Below are 17,143 nucleotides of genomic sequence, written 5' to 3'. Positions count from 1 at the left end.
TTTCTGCAGTCATCCTACCTGGAAACTTCCATTTTTCTTTTATTTTGGCTTGTTGTTTTCTAGGAAATTATTTCCAGCCCTCATCCTGAGACTTTCTGCTATCATTTGGAAACTTCTTTGATGTTTAACAAGTTTAGAGTCCCTATTTCTCAGATATCATGCTTTCTTCTTACTTGGTTTAATTTTTTATTTTGGTGAAACACATCTTTCATGTTAAAAAAAAAAAATATATATATATATATATATATATACACACACACACACCCCACAGCAGAAGACCTGACAATAATAGCCCTGAATAAGCCTGTCTCTGCAGTCCAGGTTGGAATAGGTATATAAAAATTTTGGGGCCCAGCGCAGTGGCTCATGCCTGTAATCCCAGCACTTTGGGAGGCTGAGGCAGGTGGATCAAGAGATCAGGAGATCTAGACCATCCTAGCTAACACGGTGAAACCCAGACTCTATTAAAAACACAAAAAATTAGCCAGGCGTGGTGGCGGGCGCCTGTAGTCCCAGCTACTCAGGAGGCTGAGGCAGGAGAATGGCGTGAATCCAGGAGGCTGAGCTTGCAGTGAGCCGAGATCGTGCCACTGCACTCCAGCCTGGGCAACATAGCAAGACTCCATCTCAAACAAAAACAAAAAAACAAAACAAAACAAAAATTGGAGGGAGCTTTCATACCTGAAAATATCTTTTTAGAACTTGGCACTTGAAAAATTAATGTTTCTTCACAACAACTTTGCCTAAGTTTGAATGGTAATTTTCAGCTTTTGGGCAATTCTATGAACTGCTTGCTGTAAGTAGGCACATGCATTTCTGGGAACAAGCTTGACTCGTATAAGGGAAGTCAAAAAAAAAAAAAAAAAAAGTGACAGGCATCTAATACGGAGCCTGCAAAAAGTACAACTACTTTCTAGACTAGGGACAGGGAAAGTAGATAAATATATTTGTAGGAATTATAAGTGAAATAAAATTGCAGAAATTGAAGAAATTCAAACCCTTGTACATTACTGGTGGGAAAGCAAAATGATTCAGCCACTGTGAAAAAGAGTTTGGCAGTTTCTGAAAAAGTAAAGCATAAAAACACCAGGTGACTCAGGAATTTCACCCATGGGTATATTGAAAAGAATTGCAAGCAGATATTCTAATAAATATTATACAGAAATATTTATGTCTGCACTACTCACAATACAACCCATGTTCATCAATAAACAAATGGATAAATAACATGTGGTATATCCATATAATGGAATATTATTTAACTATAATAAAAGAGAATGAAACACTGACCTGCTACAAAGTGAATGAACCTTGAAAACGATTATCTAAGTAAAAGAAACCAGACACAAAAGGTTACATGTGGTATGATTCTATTTATGTGAAATATACAGACTACATAAATTGATAGGAGCAGAAAGCAAATTGGTGGTTGCCAGAGGTGGGGAAAGTGGGAAATGGGGTATGACTACTTAATGCGTATGGAGTTTTAGGGTGATGAAAACGTCCTGAAACTAGATGGTGGTGGTTGCAGAACATTGTGAATGCACGAAGTTCTACTGAATTATTCACTTTAAAATGGTTTATACTATATAAATTTCACAAGCTTAACTCAAACAAGTGAAGTAGAAAGAGGAGTTACTGGACTGGCTGTAATAATGAGCCTATAAGAAGTATCACTACTTTCTTTTTGTGTGTGTGAGACGGAGTCTCGCTCAGTAGCCAGGCTGGAGCACAGTGGCGTGATCGCGGCTCACTGCAACCTCCGCCTCCCAGGTTCAAGCGATTCTCCTGCCTCAGCCTCCCGAGTAGCTGGGACTACAGGCGCGTCCCTCCATGCCCAGCTAATTTTTGTACTTTTTTTTGTTTGTTTGTTTTTGAGACTGAGTCTCGCTCTGTCACCCAGGCTGGAGTACAATGGCTCGATCTGAGCTCACTGCAAGCTCCGCCTCCCGGGTTCAAGGGATTCTCCTGCCTCAGTCTCCCGAGTAGCTGGGATTACAGGAGCCCGCCACTGCGCCCGGCTAATTATTTGTATTTTTTAGTAGAGACGGGGTTTCACCATGTTAGCCAGGATGGTCTCGATCTCCCGACCTCATGATCTGCCCGCCTGGGCCTCCCAAAGTGCTGGGATTACACGCGTGAGCCACTGTGCCCAGCCATTTTTTGTATTTTTTAGTAGAAACGGGGTTTCACCATGTTGGCCAGGTGGTCTTGATCTCTTGACCTCGTGATCTGCCTGCCTCGGCCTCCCAAAGTGCTGGGATTACAGGCGTGAGCTGCTGTGCCGGGCCAAGAAGTATTACTACTTTCTAGGCTGGCTGGGAAAGCAAAAAATATATATATTTGTAAGAATTGTGTGTGAAAGAGAAAAAGTGAGCAATGGCATGTATATAAATGAAATGTCTATTTTGACTTTCTAGAAAATTGTCTTCCTTATGTAATGCTTTTTAGATAATACAATGTTTTGGATATGAGAACATTCTAGAGAGATGAATTCTGGCTAGATAAATTGTTCCTGAGCCACACACATTTGTTTTGTGATAATAATCTAAAAATTTGTGATCAAATGAGAATACAGAGAAGACAGATATTTAAAAATACTAAGTACAAAGCAATGTTCAAGAATTTCTACCTCTAAAGTTATGTTTGCCAAATAATTTCCTTAAAAAAACTATAATTAAAAAAATTAAAAAGAGATAAACAAATGACAAAGTGAGTACAAACCTCATCTTAGAGGGCCTCCCTTTGACCAGCCTGATGCATCTCCACCTCACGGAGTGCATTTATGTGCACAAGAGTGAGTGCTGCTCTTCTAGAAACATGCTCTGAGTAAGCGCTTGCGGAGAAACCCAGCCCAGCCAGCAACAGAGCTGTTATTAAGCTGTAGCCCTAGAGCCTCCCAGTTTTATTTTATTGTTTCTGGGATGCAAGTGCTGTGGAGTTCTTAGGCAACTCTCTTTCCAAGCAATTAAGTCCCCCATCTCAGAAGCCACAGAAAGGAAGTAAATACGAAGGGGGAGGAGGCAGCTTGGTGGGGGCTTTCAGGTTATTTATTACTTTAATAAATCTGGGCTCCTCCCAGCCCGCCTCAGATTCTTGTTTCTGTCAAGCTCCTGAGGACAAACGATTGCTTAATCGTAGGGTTTGTGGGCGGAGGTGGGCGCCAAGCACAGTTTATTGTGCAGGAAAAACTGTTAAGTAAGACGATGTGATAGTGCCCTGGCCAATAAGTCATTAAACAGAAATTAAAAGCAGAAAACTTCCCAGTACCTTCTCTGTCACTTGTATTAACCTCTTAAAGGCAGAGTCAATTGTGTTTGGAGCTGAGGATAAAAGGTAGGCCCAGGGAGAATGTTCTATCAGTGAAGAAGGCGAGTAGAAGAGGCTGACTGGCTTTAGAATCATCCAGTGTCCTGCATTCACAAGGGCGTAGCCCCTAACCAGTTCAATCTGACAACAGCTGCTATGCCTGAGAATGGGAGGTTGCCAAACTCCTGGCTACAGGTTTTCATTTGTTATTTTACTTGAACTTTATTATTTTTTCATTATTATTATTATTATTATTTTTTAAGTTCTGAAGTACATGTGTTGGATGTGCAGGTTTGTTACATAGGTAAACATATGCTTTATTACATCCTTGAGATGTATGGGGTACATTACTAACCACCACATGAGAAGGCAGCTGGAGCCATGACACTTCGTTAGGTTCCCGTCAGGTGAAAGCTGGGCTAGCCTGGAATATGGGCCACGCTGATCCCAGCTGCTGTGTTTCACGGGGAGCAGAAAACTGTGACCTCAGGGAATCGGTCGCAAACTTGAGCTTGAGTTTGTTCAGGCAGTGTGATATTCTCTGCTGGACCAGATTACTGTTTCTCCCCTCCAGGTTGAAGGAATAAAGTAATCGAACAACTTTGAATAAAGGCCAGTCACCTGGTCATTACTTCTAACTGTGACAAAGAAATCCAGAACAAGTGAACAATAAAGGAATGGAAATTTCAACTTGCCTTAACTTTCAGTTCTACCCAATTATTCTCTTTGCCTAATCCTTCCTAGTACCCACTCTTTTAACCTCATCTTCCTCTTCTTCACTCTCTCTCTCCCCTCCACTTAATAAACTTTAACTTTTAGAGAAGTTTCAGGTTCACAGCAAAATTGAGCAGCAGGTATGCAGATTTTCTATATGCCCTTATCCCACAACTGCACATCAACATCCTTCACCAGAGTGGTACGTTGTTACGATTGATGAACCTACACTGACATATCATTATCACTAAAGTCCATTGTTTACATAAGGGTTCACTCCTGGTGTGGTACATTCTATCGCTTTGAAGTGTAGAGAGGCAATAGTTTACCTCCACTCTCTTAGGGTCTTTGGCTGGGTATGAAAATGAAATAGACATCATATATTAATAGGAGAAAAGCATACAGATGTGTACACATACATGGGAGCCCCCAAAGAAAAATGAAGCCCTAAAGACGTGGCAAAACTGCAATGCAACAGTGACTGAAATATATGGGGAGGCCAAAGGAAGAAAAGAGTTATTTTAATGAAGTCTATTTGTACAGATTATTTTTTTCAGTCTTGACTTCCCGTCTCTGGAGACAGGCATGCTGCTGCTTCTTTTTATTATTTATTTTTTTTGCTACAAGAAGGGCATCCTTCACATAAGAATTTGCTCCTATCTCTAGTGATAAGTATGTTTTTTCTCTTGATACAGGGAGGGCAGAGTGAACTTTCTGTGTCTACTGTTATTCAGGTGTCTTTAGTTTAAAATAACTCTTATGCCAAAGTGGCATATTTTAAGACGATATATCCTGCCACCCTTCAAGACAAATATAGGATGACTCCATATCCACCACTATAGTATTACACAAAATAATTTCAATACTCTAAAAAGCCTCTGTGGTCCACCTGTTCATCTCTGCTACCCCCAAACTCTGGCAGTCACTGATCTTTTTATTCTCTCTATAGTTTCATTTTTTTTTTTCCAGAATGTCATATAGTTGGAATCATATGGTAAGTAGCCTTTTTAGATTGCTTCTTTTACTTAGTAATATGCATTTAACTTTCTTCCTTGTCTTTCCACAGCTTGATAGCCCATTTCTTTTGATTTTATTTAACTTTTACTTTAGTTTCAGGGGTCCATGTGCAGGTTTGTTATATAGGTAAACTTGTGTTATGGAAGTTTGTTGTAAAATTATTTTTCTCACCCAGGTACTAGTTACTTTTTTGGTGATTCTCTTCCTCTTCCCATCCTCTACCTTCAAGCAGACACCAGTGTGTGTTGGTCCTTCTTTGTGTCCGTGTGTTCTCATCATTTAGTAGCTACTTAAAAGCGAGAACTTCGCTAAAGTTGTTTATCAGCTGAAGGAGCTTTGGGCTGAGACTGTGGGGTTTTTTAGATAAATAATCATGTCATCAGCAAACAGGGACAGTGTGACTTTCTCTCTTCCTATTTGGATGCACTTGATTTCTTCCTGTTCAGGACTTCCGATACTATGTAGAATAAGTGGTGAGAAAGGGCAGACTTGTGTTGTGCCAGTTTTCAAAGGGAATGCTTCCAGCTTGTGCCTATTAAGTATGAAGTTAGCTCATTTCTTTTTAGTGCTAAATAATATTCTACTGTCTGGATGTACCACAGTTTATTCAGTCCCCTACAGAAAGGACGTCTTTGTCACTTCCAAGTTTTGGCAGTTTTGAATAAGGCTGCTATAAATATTCCTGTTCATGTTTTTTTGGTAGACATATGTTTTCAACTCCTTTGGGTAAATATGAAGCAGCACAATTGCAGGATCATATGGTACTATAGACGGAAAGTTTGTCCACAGAACAAAAAATTCAATTCATGTGTTGAAGCACTAATTTGTGTGATGGTTTTTGAAGGTGGGGTTTTGAGGAGGTAATTAGATCATGAGGGAGCATCCTCATGCAGATGGCATACATCAGAAATGATCTCTCTCTCTCTGCCATGTGAGAATACTTTAAAAAAGCAAAGGTCTGCGAATGAGGAGGAGGGCTCCCACCAGGAACCCAACCATGCAGGCACCCTGATCATGTAATTCCGGCCTCCAGAACTTTGAGAAACGAATGTTTGTTGTCCAAGCCACCAGTCTGTGGTATTCTGTTACAGCAGCCCAAAACTGCTTAAAACGTATGGTAAGGTTCATTTCATAAGAAACTGCCACAAAGTGTCCTCCAAAGTGACTGTACCATTTTGCATTTCTACCAACAGTGAATAAGAGTTCCTGTTGCCCCACATTCTCCCCAGCATTTGGTGTTGTCAGTATTCTGGATTTTGGCTATTCTAATAGCTCTGTAGTGGTATCTCATTGTTGGCTCGTCTCTTTTAAAATCTCTACATGTTGCTTCTTCCTTGTCCCTCTTTCTTGATAGTTTGTGATGTTTTCTGATTCCTCCTGTCTCGCCGCTCCTTTTCCTTGTTTCTCCTACTCTTCATTTTTGTTCCTTTGATTCCTGTCTGATAACCTACTCATACTTTTCTTTCCTGTCTTTCATTTCTTTGCCTTTTCCTACATTTCCTCCTTCTTACATTCCAATTGGCATAAGCATGAATATAAGAGTAATATATATTTTCAGTATATATTGGTTGTATTGAATACATTAGTTCTTAATTAAAAATAGCAAGTGCTGTCCATTTTAGATTTTTCTCGGGTAAATAGCACCAAATAAATCAAATTTCTTTTCATATGTAGCTCTTTATTTTTTTCAATGGGTTCAGTAAATCTCAAAAGTGATTTTCTACCACATTGTTAGTCTGCTAGTAACCTACCCACAATAATTTTTAGTAATGAAAACAAATGATTCTCAACATATTTCTGATTGTGTAAAAGATTATATACTCAATACTGTATTTCTCAGATTGAAACTGAATCCTATTTTCTCCATTCAGTCTACAGCTAAGAGTGTTGTTTTTCTCCTAATAATGTACCTAAGTGAAGGACTGAATAATGACCTTTCCATTCTAACTCTTTCTTTTGTTTTATTGATTTTTGTTTTCATGTTTGTTCTCTGCCTATGTTCTACCATTGTCCAGGAAAATTACCCAAAGTTTAAAAAAAAGGGAGAATCATTCTGTATGCCCTTTCAATGTCATCCTGGAGGGTTTTACAACAAATCCACCCAACAAATCTCTTGAGGAAGGTAACTTTGTTTGGCTTATTATTTATTTGATTAGGGCTCACGTTCTGCAAAGTTTGATGCTGGATTATAGAAGATTGATATGTTGCAAATAATTTTTATTGGGTAAAAAAGATACCTCCCAATACTGTGGTTTTATTGCCTGAGAAGACATTGCCAGTTTTCAATCTATGTATGCAATCTTATTTTTTTCCCCACTAACATATATCATTTTCTCACATCCTTCATCACATCTGCTTTGTCATAATGCTGATTCCTTCATTAAAGGACTAAGTACGTCTTTGACTCATCTGTTTACTCACATGACAGTTAATTTTTTTTAAGTCCTGATACATTCAAGTTTAGCTCAAGTGACACCTCATTCAGGGGCCTTCACGTATTACTTCTGCAACGTTTATCTCGCTTTTCATGAGGTTTGTGCAGTTGATTTAAGTGAGTTACTATCTCTATATTTACAAACAGTGTACTATTTTAGAGACAGAACCTATGTTGTGTATTTCCTCTATACTTCATTCTTAGCTATCCATGGAAACAGGGACAGGCTCCTTAAAAGTGTATTGGATTGAATAGAATTGTACTGAATCTGTCTCCATTGTCTTCAGCCTTAGGCTGCTAACAATAACTGCATGGAAAGAAAGCTTTTGCTCTCACAAAATTTTAGTTATTCTAGATCTTTCTTATCATCTCTTGGGAGTATTTATACTGGCTAGTGTTTGTTCTTATCACAGTCCATCTCTGCCCAGTTTTGGAGCCTTTCCAGGAATCTCTTGGTAAGCAGAAGAACATATCTGAATCAGATAGCTCATGCTAGTAAAATAGCATCCAGGTTCCACACTGCAGTATTGGACTAAAGCTTACTGCATCATTCTATCCTCGTCTATGAGTTTTATTCACACTGAGCTTGGTGCTGCATGTCTATAAAATATAACATTTATGCCCTTCTTTTTTGTTTTCATATGCTGAAATTAATGTGTCATTGTGAAGATTCTGAACAGATGGGGAAAGGTCAAGGTTTCTTTGTTGCTAAGTGTGTTTCCATGGCTACGGCAATATGTGTGCATTATCACAAAGCATCATTTGTTTGGCTGCCAGTGGCTCATTAGAGGAAGGAGGAGCTCCACCTTGATGGTTCTGGGTAGTTTATTTCTGTTTTACTTTTCTTCCTGTTATGAGAACCATAGTGATAGGTTGGAACACAAATAAACCTGGTGGCTGTAGGTGGAGAATACTCACAACAGGTCCACACTTGCATATAAATGACCCAAACATTTAATTGGAACAGCAGAGTCCAGATTGAATAAGCTTTGAGTAAAATGAAGCAGTGTCTAAACAACCATGTATCTGGGTTCTGCTTTTCTCAGGGGGCTCCACTTTGTGTAGTATCTGCCCATCCTGTTCTACTTCCTGGTACTTTGCAACCAGTATCCAGGGAATCCTTATCTCATTTTACCTGTTGTTTTTGTTCTGTCTCAGGTGATCTTGCTCTAAGGCATTTCTGAGACTGCAGCATAGAGCATGTGAAAGAGAATACTTTGGATCAGGCAGTATTAGGACTGGGAGAATTGACCAAGTTAATCCCTAAATACATGGCCTATAGCACAAATGCTTGGATACAAATATGTGGCAAATTGAGATTTAATTCAAGCAGAATCCAAGATATTCTGATGGGGTAAAATATAGCAGTGAGTGTCTTTGACCAGTAGGGATGCTGGAAGTCAAACCCATGTCAGGTTGTCGGTCTGGTTTTGAGCAGGGCCCTAAGTCAGTAGCTATAGATTTGTGGGAAAGATCAAATTCCTAGAGACAACTTACAAGGTGGAGTTTAAAAGACCTTCTCCAAGGGAGACTGAATTTCAAATCAATGTTTTGACCCCAAGAAGCACATGAGATGGGACAATGCCATGGATAGCATTTCAGACTTAACAGCAAGGGGAATTCCAGATTCCTCTAGCCAGTGGATCCATGCTTGCGGATTTGCTGTTCACTTTAGCAAAGTGTTGATCACCTTGACAAGGACTCATTTTAGACCTATCACAGGCCTGGGATTTATTTGTTCTGTATTTCCAGCATCTAGCACTGGGGCTCTTTTATAGCAGGGTTCAGTGAACATTTGTCAGTGCATGTTTGATCTGAGCAGGGTTCAGTGAATATTTGTCATGGAATGTGTGCCTGATGGATGAAGGATTTGTACTTCTCCCTATGAGAGAGTAGAAGAGCCATAAACTGAGAGCTTCTGTCACTTCTGTCAGGTGCAGATCCTTGCTGTGTATCCTGGTCTCTTTTGAGGATTACTGATAGTTTCTAGAGTATAATTCTGGAGTCACAAGAGGAGTATTAGAGTCACAAGAATGGGGCTATTTTCCTTTATCTACCACTGTCCTCCCCACTTTGTGTTGCTGTAACAAAATATCTGAGACTGGGAAATTTATAAATAACAGAAATGTATTCCTCACAGTTATGGAGACTAAAAAGTCAAAGATCATGTTGCCAGTGGATTCAGTATATGGTGAGGGCTGCTTTTTGCTTCCAGTATGGTGCCTTGTTGTTGTATCCTCACATGGCAGAAAGCAGAAGGGCAAAAGGCTAAAAGGAGCTAGCTAGTTCCCTTGAACCATTTTATAAAGGCACTAATCCATTCACGAGGATAGAGGCCTCATGACCTTCTAAAGGCCCTACCTCTTAATATTATTGACTTGGAGATTAAGTTTCTATCATATGAGTCTTTGGAAGGACATGTCCATTTCAAACCGTAACAACCGCTAATACACTGCATGATGTAGGACAGGTGTCCTCAGTCTTCTCATTGGTCCAATTCAGGTCTAGGCTTAATGGTCAACCTTCCATGCTTAATCACTGTAATGATTATCTTTTCCATGTATGCTGAAGCATAAGCAGCAGAAAATTGCTTAATAACAGAATTTCTACATGAAATAAGTTTTTCCCCCAAAATGATGAATTAGAGACTTTTAATATGCCCCAGCCACTTGGAAATAGCAAGACAGTGTGCAAAGATAAACTTTGCGAGATTTGATTAAAGAAGGAAAATGGGAATCCACTGGAATTCTGAAGGATACCCCAGATCCTGGGGAGGAGAATGCAGGCAAACAGCCCCAGTGATGCTATCTGGCTGAGAAAAGTGAGCAAAATCTCAGTATGTGAGAGTTAGAGAGCCTCTTTTATGATTCAGCTTTCCACTGGGGATCTAAGCAACTTAGGTCAAGGGATACCATTATGTTTCTGGCAAGCCCTGAAACTAACTTGGAAACGGCCTTGGAAAAGTTGTAGGAGAAAGACACTGGGAAAAATTACAGGCATGTTCCCAGGTCTGGAAACAAGAGCAGGACAGTGTTTTAAATCTGGGCTCATACGAAGTCAGCCATTCTTTGGTGACCTGGCAGCATGACCATGCATGAATTTTAGTCTTAGGTCAGAGATTGGGGCACCTTCTCTGCAGCTGGGTAGGCACCTCCACAGCCAGAACTGTGGAAAGTATCTCACAGTAGGCAGTGGAATTGTGCCCTCCCCTGTTGCAGGCCTGGAGTGGGAGGAGAGCTGCTACAGCTGCATTTTCTCCTGGATGATGAGACTTGCAGCCAGGACCAGCTTGGCATCATGGAACTGGTCTGTATGTGCCATTGCTGGGTGCCCCAGCCTGCTACCCTAACGTGGTGCAGTGGTCTCCTCTCTGCTCCACAACTAGGCATATCTCCAGGTATCCAGGTTACCCCCTCACCCAGATCAGCAGCATGTGCTTCCCCACTCGTCCTGTGCATAGATCATGGTACAGTGAAGCTGTCTCCACTTCATGCTGTGACAGATATCTAGGCATTTGGAACAAGCACTCACCTGGATCAGTAGCCTAAACTGCCCCACCCTTCCTTTGCAGAGATTCTGGTGCAAGAGGACCCTCTTTGCTTTATACCCAGGGAGATCCCCAGGCATTCAGACCATCTGCTTGCCTGGTTCAGCAGCCTAAGTCACCCCACCCATACTGTTCAGAGATCTTGCAGCAGGGGGGCCCTTTCCACTCCATGCCCAGGCAGATCTCCAGGCAGTTGGAGCACTGGTCGCCTGAAACAGCAGCCTGAGCAGCCCCACATTTTCTTTGCAGTGATGCTGGTGCGGGGTTGGGGGAGGGAGCCCTCTATACTCCATGCACAGCAGATTTTCAAGCACTTAGAGTACCTACTTTCCTAGATCAGGGGTTTAGGCTGACCCCCGTTCCTGTGCAGATAACTTGGGGCAAAGGAGGCCTCCCAGCTTCACATCTAAGCACACCTCTGGGCACTTGGAGGCTACCTGCTGGACTCTCCCTTGGTGCTGGTGCTTGTGCCTGCCATTGGTGGACTGGAAGACAGACCTGTCTGGTCCAGCCCTGACCATCTTGTGCCCTACCCCTCTAGGGCTGAAGAGGGAGCTCTGACCACAGTGCACCTCATGAATCAGCCCATTCCCTGAGATAACAGAGAGCTTCTGCCAGTAAACAAGGATTAAGTAGATACCCAGCTGCTTTGGCAACATTTGACTCTTACCTACAAGCTTCATCTTCTGGCTTGTAGGTCCAACTGCACAGCCCAATATAAAACTGCTGAAAGACATTCATAGGGCTATGGAAGCAAAGCAAAAGACCCACCCAGCATTCTCTAATGCAGCAGTCCCCAACCTTTTTGGCACCAGGGACTGGTGGAAGAAAATTTTTCCAAGGATGGTGGCAAGGGAGGGGAGATGGTTTTGGGGTGAAACTGCTCTACCTCAGATCATCTGGCATTAGTTAGATTCTCATGAGGAGAGCACAACCTAAACCCCTCGCGTGCACAGTTCACAATAGGGTTTGTGCTCCTATGAGAATCTAATGCCACTGCTGATCTGCAGGTGGTGGAGCTCAGGCAGTAATGTCTGCGCCCTAGCAGCTCACTTCCTGCTTTTCCGCCTGGTTCCTAACAGATCATGGCCGGGACCAGTATTTGGGACAGGGGTTGGGGATCCTTGCTCTAAAGTCATATCCTCTGTAGGGAGGGGGGAATGGGAAAAGGAAATAGGAAAAAAATAATATTATAGGGAAAGAAAGAAAAAGAAAAAAATCCTACCTGCACAAAAATAATTACAAAAATCAGAAATGCCAGCATCCCCAGATGAGAAGGAACTAGCACAAAAATTCTGGAACTGTGAAAAATTTTAATGTAGTGACATCACCAAAGGATCACGCTAGTTCTCTAGCAATAATCCATAACCAAAGCAGAAACTCGGACATAACAGATAAAGAATGCAAAGCATGGATTGGAAAGAAGCTTAATGAGATTAACAACAAGGTTGAAAATCAGCACAAAGAAACTTCTAAAGCAATCCAGGAAATGAAGAGATAAATATCTTCAAAAAACTTAATCAGAGCTTCTGGAACTGAAAAGCTCAAGGAATTTTAAGATAGAATTGAAAGCTTTATTAATAGACTGGACAAAGAAGAAGAAAGAATTTGAGAACTTGAAGACCAGTCTTTTGAACTAACCCAGACAGACAAAAATAAAGGAAAAATAATTTTGAAAAATAAAGTCTTTGAGAAATATAGGATCATGTAAAGTGACCAAACCTACAAATTATTGACATTCCTGAGAGAAATGGAGAAAAGGGAAACAACCTGAAGAACATATTTGAAGGAATAATTCAGAGGTAGATATCCAGATATGAGAAATCCAGACTAAATATGTGAGATAGCATACAAAATGAACATTGTTGAGGCATATAGTTGTCAGACTGTCCAAGGCTAACATTAAAGAAAAAAATCTTAAAGACAGCTAGAGAAAAAGGTCAGACCACATACAAAGGGAACCTCATCAGGCTAACAGTGGATTTCCCAAAAGAAACCTTAGAAGCCAGGAGAGATTGGGGCCCATTTTCAGAATTCTTAAACTCCAAATAAGAATTTCATAGCCTGCCAAACTAGGATTCATAAGCAAAGGAGAAATAAAAGTTCATGCAGACAAGCAAGTGCTAATGGAATTCATTACCACTAGAACAACCTTACATGAGATTATTTAGGGAGTTCTAAAAATAGAAATGAAAGAATGATACCTGCTACCACAAAAACACCCTTAAATGCATAGCCCACAGACCTTGTAAAGCAACCACCCAATAGAAAATAAAAAGCAACCAGCTAACAACTTCACAATAGGATCAAAACCTAATATATCAATATTAACCATGAATGTAAATGGTCTAAATGCCCCACTTAAAAGGCACAGAGTGGCAAGTCAGATTAAAAACAAAGCCCATCCATCTACTGTTTCCAAGAGATCCATCTCACACGTAACAACCATAGGCTCAAAGTAAATGGCTGGAGAAAAATCTGTCACACAAATAGAAAATAGAAAAGAACAGAGGTCACTATACTTACATTAGATAAAACAGACATTAAACCTGTAATAGAGAAGAAAGACAAAGAAGGGTGTTACATAATGATAACGGTTTCAATTAAACAAGAAGACTAAACTATCCTAAATATATATACACCCAACATTGGAGCATCCAGATTCATAAAACAAGTACTTCAAAACCTATGAAAAGACTTAGACATGTATATTATTAATAATTGTGAGGGACTTCCATACCCCACTGGTAGCATTAGACAGATCATTGAAGCAGAAAACTAACAAATTCTGGACTTACAGAAATCAAAACCAAGAAGATCTCTCAAAACAACAGAATTACATAAAAATTAAAGTACTTGCTCTTGAATGACTCTTGGATAAACAATGAAATTAAGAAAGAAAACAAAAAATTATTTGAAATAAATAAAAACAGAGACACAACATACCAAAACCTCTGGGATGCAGCAAAAAACAGTCTTAAAAGGAAAGTTTATAGCAATAAATGCCTACCTCAAATAGTTAGAAAGATCTCAAATTAGCAATCTAACTTGACACCTAGAGGAACTAGAAAAACAAGACCAAACTAACCCCAAAACACACAGAAGAAAATAAATAACTAAATTAGAGCAGAACTGAATGAAACTGAGAACTCAAAATCCATACAAATAATCAACAAAACCAAAAGTTGGTTTCTTGAAAGGATAAACAAGGTCAGTAGACCACCAACTAGATTAACAGGAAAAAAAAAAAAAAAAAAGAGAGAGAAGATCTAAATAAGCACAGTCAGAAATGACAAAGATGACATTACAACCAATCCCACAAAAGTACAAATAATTCTCCAGAGACTACGATGAACACTTTTGTGCACACAAACTAGAAAATCTATAGGAAATGAATAAATTCCTGGAAATACATAATCTCTGAAGATTAAATTAGGAAGAAATTGAAACCCTGAATGGACCAATATTGAGTTGCAAAATTGAATCTGTAATAAGAAACCTACCAAAATAAACAAACAAACAAAAGCCCTGAACCAGATGAATTCACAGCTGAATTCTACCAGACATACAAAGAAGAGCTGGTACCGATTCTAATGAAACTATTCCAAAAAATTGAGGACAAAAGACTCTTCTCTACTTCATTCTATGAAGTCAGCATCACCCTGATACCAAAATCTGGCAAAGACACATGAAAACAGAAAAGAAACCTACAGGTCAACAGACTTGATAAACATAAATGCAAAAATCCTCAACAAAATACTAGCAAAGTGAATCCAGCAGCACATCAAAAAGTTGATTCACCATGATTAAGTAGGCTTAATTATTGAGATGTAAGATTGGTTCAACATATGCAAATCAATAAATGTGATTCATCACATAAACTAAATTAAAAACATAAACAATATGTATTAGTCTGTTCTTGCACTGCTGTAAAGAGCTACCTGAGGCCGGTTGCGCTGTCTCATGCCTGTAATCCTAACACTCTGGGAGGCTGACGTGGGTGGATCACCTGAGGTTAGGAGTTAGAGACCAGCCTGGCCAACATGGTGAAACCCTGTATTTACTAAAAATGCAAAAATTAGCCAGGAATGGTGGTGCATGTCTGTAATCCCAGCTACTCAAGAGGCTGAGGCAGGAGAATCGCTGAAACTCGGGAGGCAGAGGTTGAAGTGAGTCAAGATTGCACCACTGTACCCCAGCCAGGGTAACCGAGCAAGGCTCTGTCAAAGAAAAAAAAAAAGAACTAGTTGAGACTGGGTAATTTATGAGGAAAAGAGGTTTAATTTGTTCATGATTTTATGGTTTCATAGGGTGTACAGCAAGCATGGCTGGCGAGGCCTCAGGAAACTTTCAATTATGGTGGAAGGTGAAGGGGAAGTAGCCACATATTACATGGCTGGAAGAGGAGAAAGAGAGGCGGAGGGGGTGGGGGGAAGTGCTGTACATTTAAACAACCAGATCTCATGAGAACTCTATCATGAGAACAGCACTAAACAAGGAAATCTGCCCTCATGATCTAATCACCTCCCATCCGACCCCACCTTCAACATTGAGGATTACAATTCGACATCAGATTTGGGCAGGAACAAAAATTCAAACTATATCACCCTATGATCATCCCAATTAACACAGAAAAAGCTTTTCATTAAATCCAACATCCCTTCATGATAAAAACCCTGAAGAAACTAGGCATTGGAGGAACATCCCTCAAAATAATAAGAGCCATTTATGACAAACCCACAGCCAATATCATACTGAATGGGCAAAAACTGAAAGCATTCTCTTTGAGAACTGGAACAACACAGGGATGCCCATTCTCACCACTCTTACTCAACATATTACAGGAAGTACTATGACTCACCAGAAGGAGGCAGACTGGAGAAAGAAATGAAAGGATCCAAATAAAAAAAGAAGTCAAACAATCTCTCTTCACTGATGATATGGTTCTGTATCTAGAAAACCCTAAAGAATCCTGCAAAAGCCTCTTGGAAATGATATATGACATCAGTGAAGTTTCAAAATGCAAAATTAATGTACAAAAATCAGTAACATTTCTATACAGCAATAATGCTTAAGCTGAGAGCCAAATCAAGACTGCAATTTTATTTCCAATACCCACAAAATATAAAATATCTAGGAATACGTCTAAGGAGGTGAAAGATCTCCACAAGGAGAACTACAAAACCCTGCTGGAAGAAATCATAGATGACACAGACAAATGGAAAAATATTCCATGATCATGGATCAGAAGAGTCAGTATTGTTAAAATCACCATCTGCCCAAAACAATCAACACATTCAACACTATTCCTATTAAACTACCAATGTCATTTTTCACAGAATTAGAAAAAACTAAAATTCATATGGAAACAAAAAGAGTCTGAATGATCATAGCAATTCTAAGCAAAAAGAACAAAACCAGAGGTATCACATTAACTGCCTTCAAGCTATAGCATAAAACTCAAGTAACTAAAATAGCATGGTACTGGTACAAAACACACATAGACCAAAGGAACAGAATAGAGAACACAGAAATAAAGCTGCACACCTACAGCCATCCGATATTCGACAAAGTCAACAAAAATAAGCAAAAGGACTCCCTATTTGACGAATGGTGATTGGATAATTAGTTGGCTCTATGCAGTAGAATGAAACTGAACCCCTACATTTCGCCGTATACAAAAATTAACTCAAGATGGATTAAAGATTTAAATGTAATGCCTCAAACTATAAGAATCCTTGAAAAAACACTAGAAAAAAAAACATTCTGGACATCAGCCTAGGGAAAGAATTTATGACTAAATTCCCAGAGGCAGTTACAACAAAAACAAACATTGACGAGTAGGACATAATTAAACTAAAGAGCTTCTGCACCTCAAAAGAAACTATCAGTAGAGTAAACAGACCACCTACAGAATGGGAGAAAATATTCACAAACGATGCCTCCAACAAATATTTAATTTCCAGATCTATGAGTCACTTAAACCATCAAGCAAGCAAAAGCATTAAAAATGGGCAAAGATATGAACAGATACTTCTCAAAAGAAGCCATACAAATGTCTAACAAACATATGAAAAAATGTCCAACATCACTAATCATTGAATTAATGCAAATCGAAATTA

The 17,143-nt window shown here is 39.7% G+C and overlaps 1 protein-coding gene and 1 long non-coding RNA gene across 10 annotated transcripts in view; one reads left to right on the top strand and one right to left on the bottom strand.

The window, feature by feature from the left end:
- Positions 1-17,143, top strand: part of LOC105499299 (phosphatidylinositol 3-kinase catalytic subunit type 3) — a 563,324-nt gene that overhangs the window by 179,571 nt on the left and 366,610 nt on the right. The window contains exon 27 of one of the 9 annotated variants that reach the window (XR_011616917.1): positions 7,056-7,162. The exons of the other annotated variants lie outside the window; for them this stretch is intronic. The gene's annotated coding sequence lies outside the window, so the exon portion shown is untranslated. The remainder of the gene's footprint in view (positions 1-7,055; positions 7,163-17,143) is intronic. 9 annotated transcript variants of the gene reach the window in all.
- Positions 1-17,143, bottom strand: part of LOC139360030 (uncharacterized) — a 33,946-nt gene that overhangs the window by 2,128 nt on the left and 14,675 nt on the right. The window lies entirely within an intron of this gene.

This window comes from Macaca nemestrina, chromosome 19 (genome assembly GCF_043159975.1).
Source record: "Macaca nemestrina isolate mMacNem1 chromosome 19, mMacNem.hap1, whole genome shotgun sequence".
Lineage (NCBI taxonomy): Eukaryota > Metazoa > Chordata > Mammalia > Primates > Cercopithecidae > Macaca > Macaca nemestrina.
The sequence above is the reverse complement of the archived record's forward strand: the minus strand, read 5'-3'. Positions and strand labels throughout refer to the sequence as shown.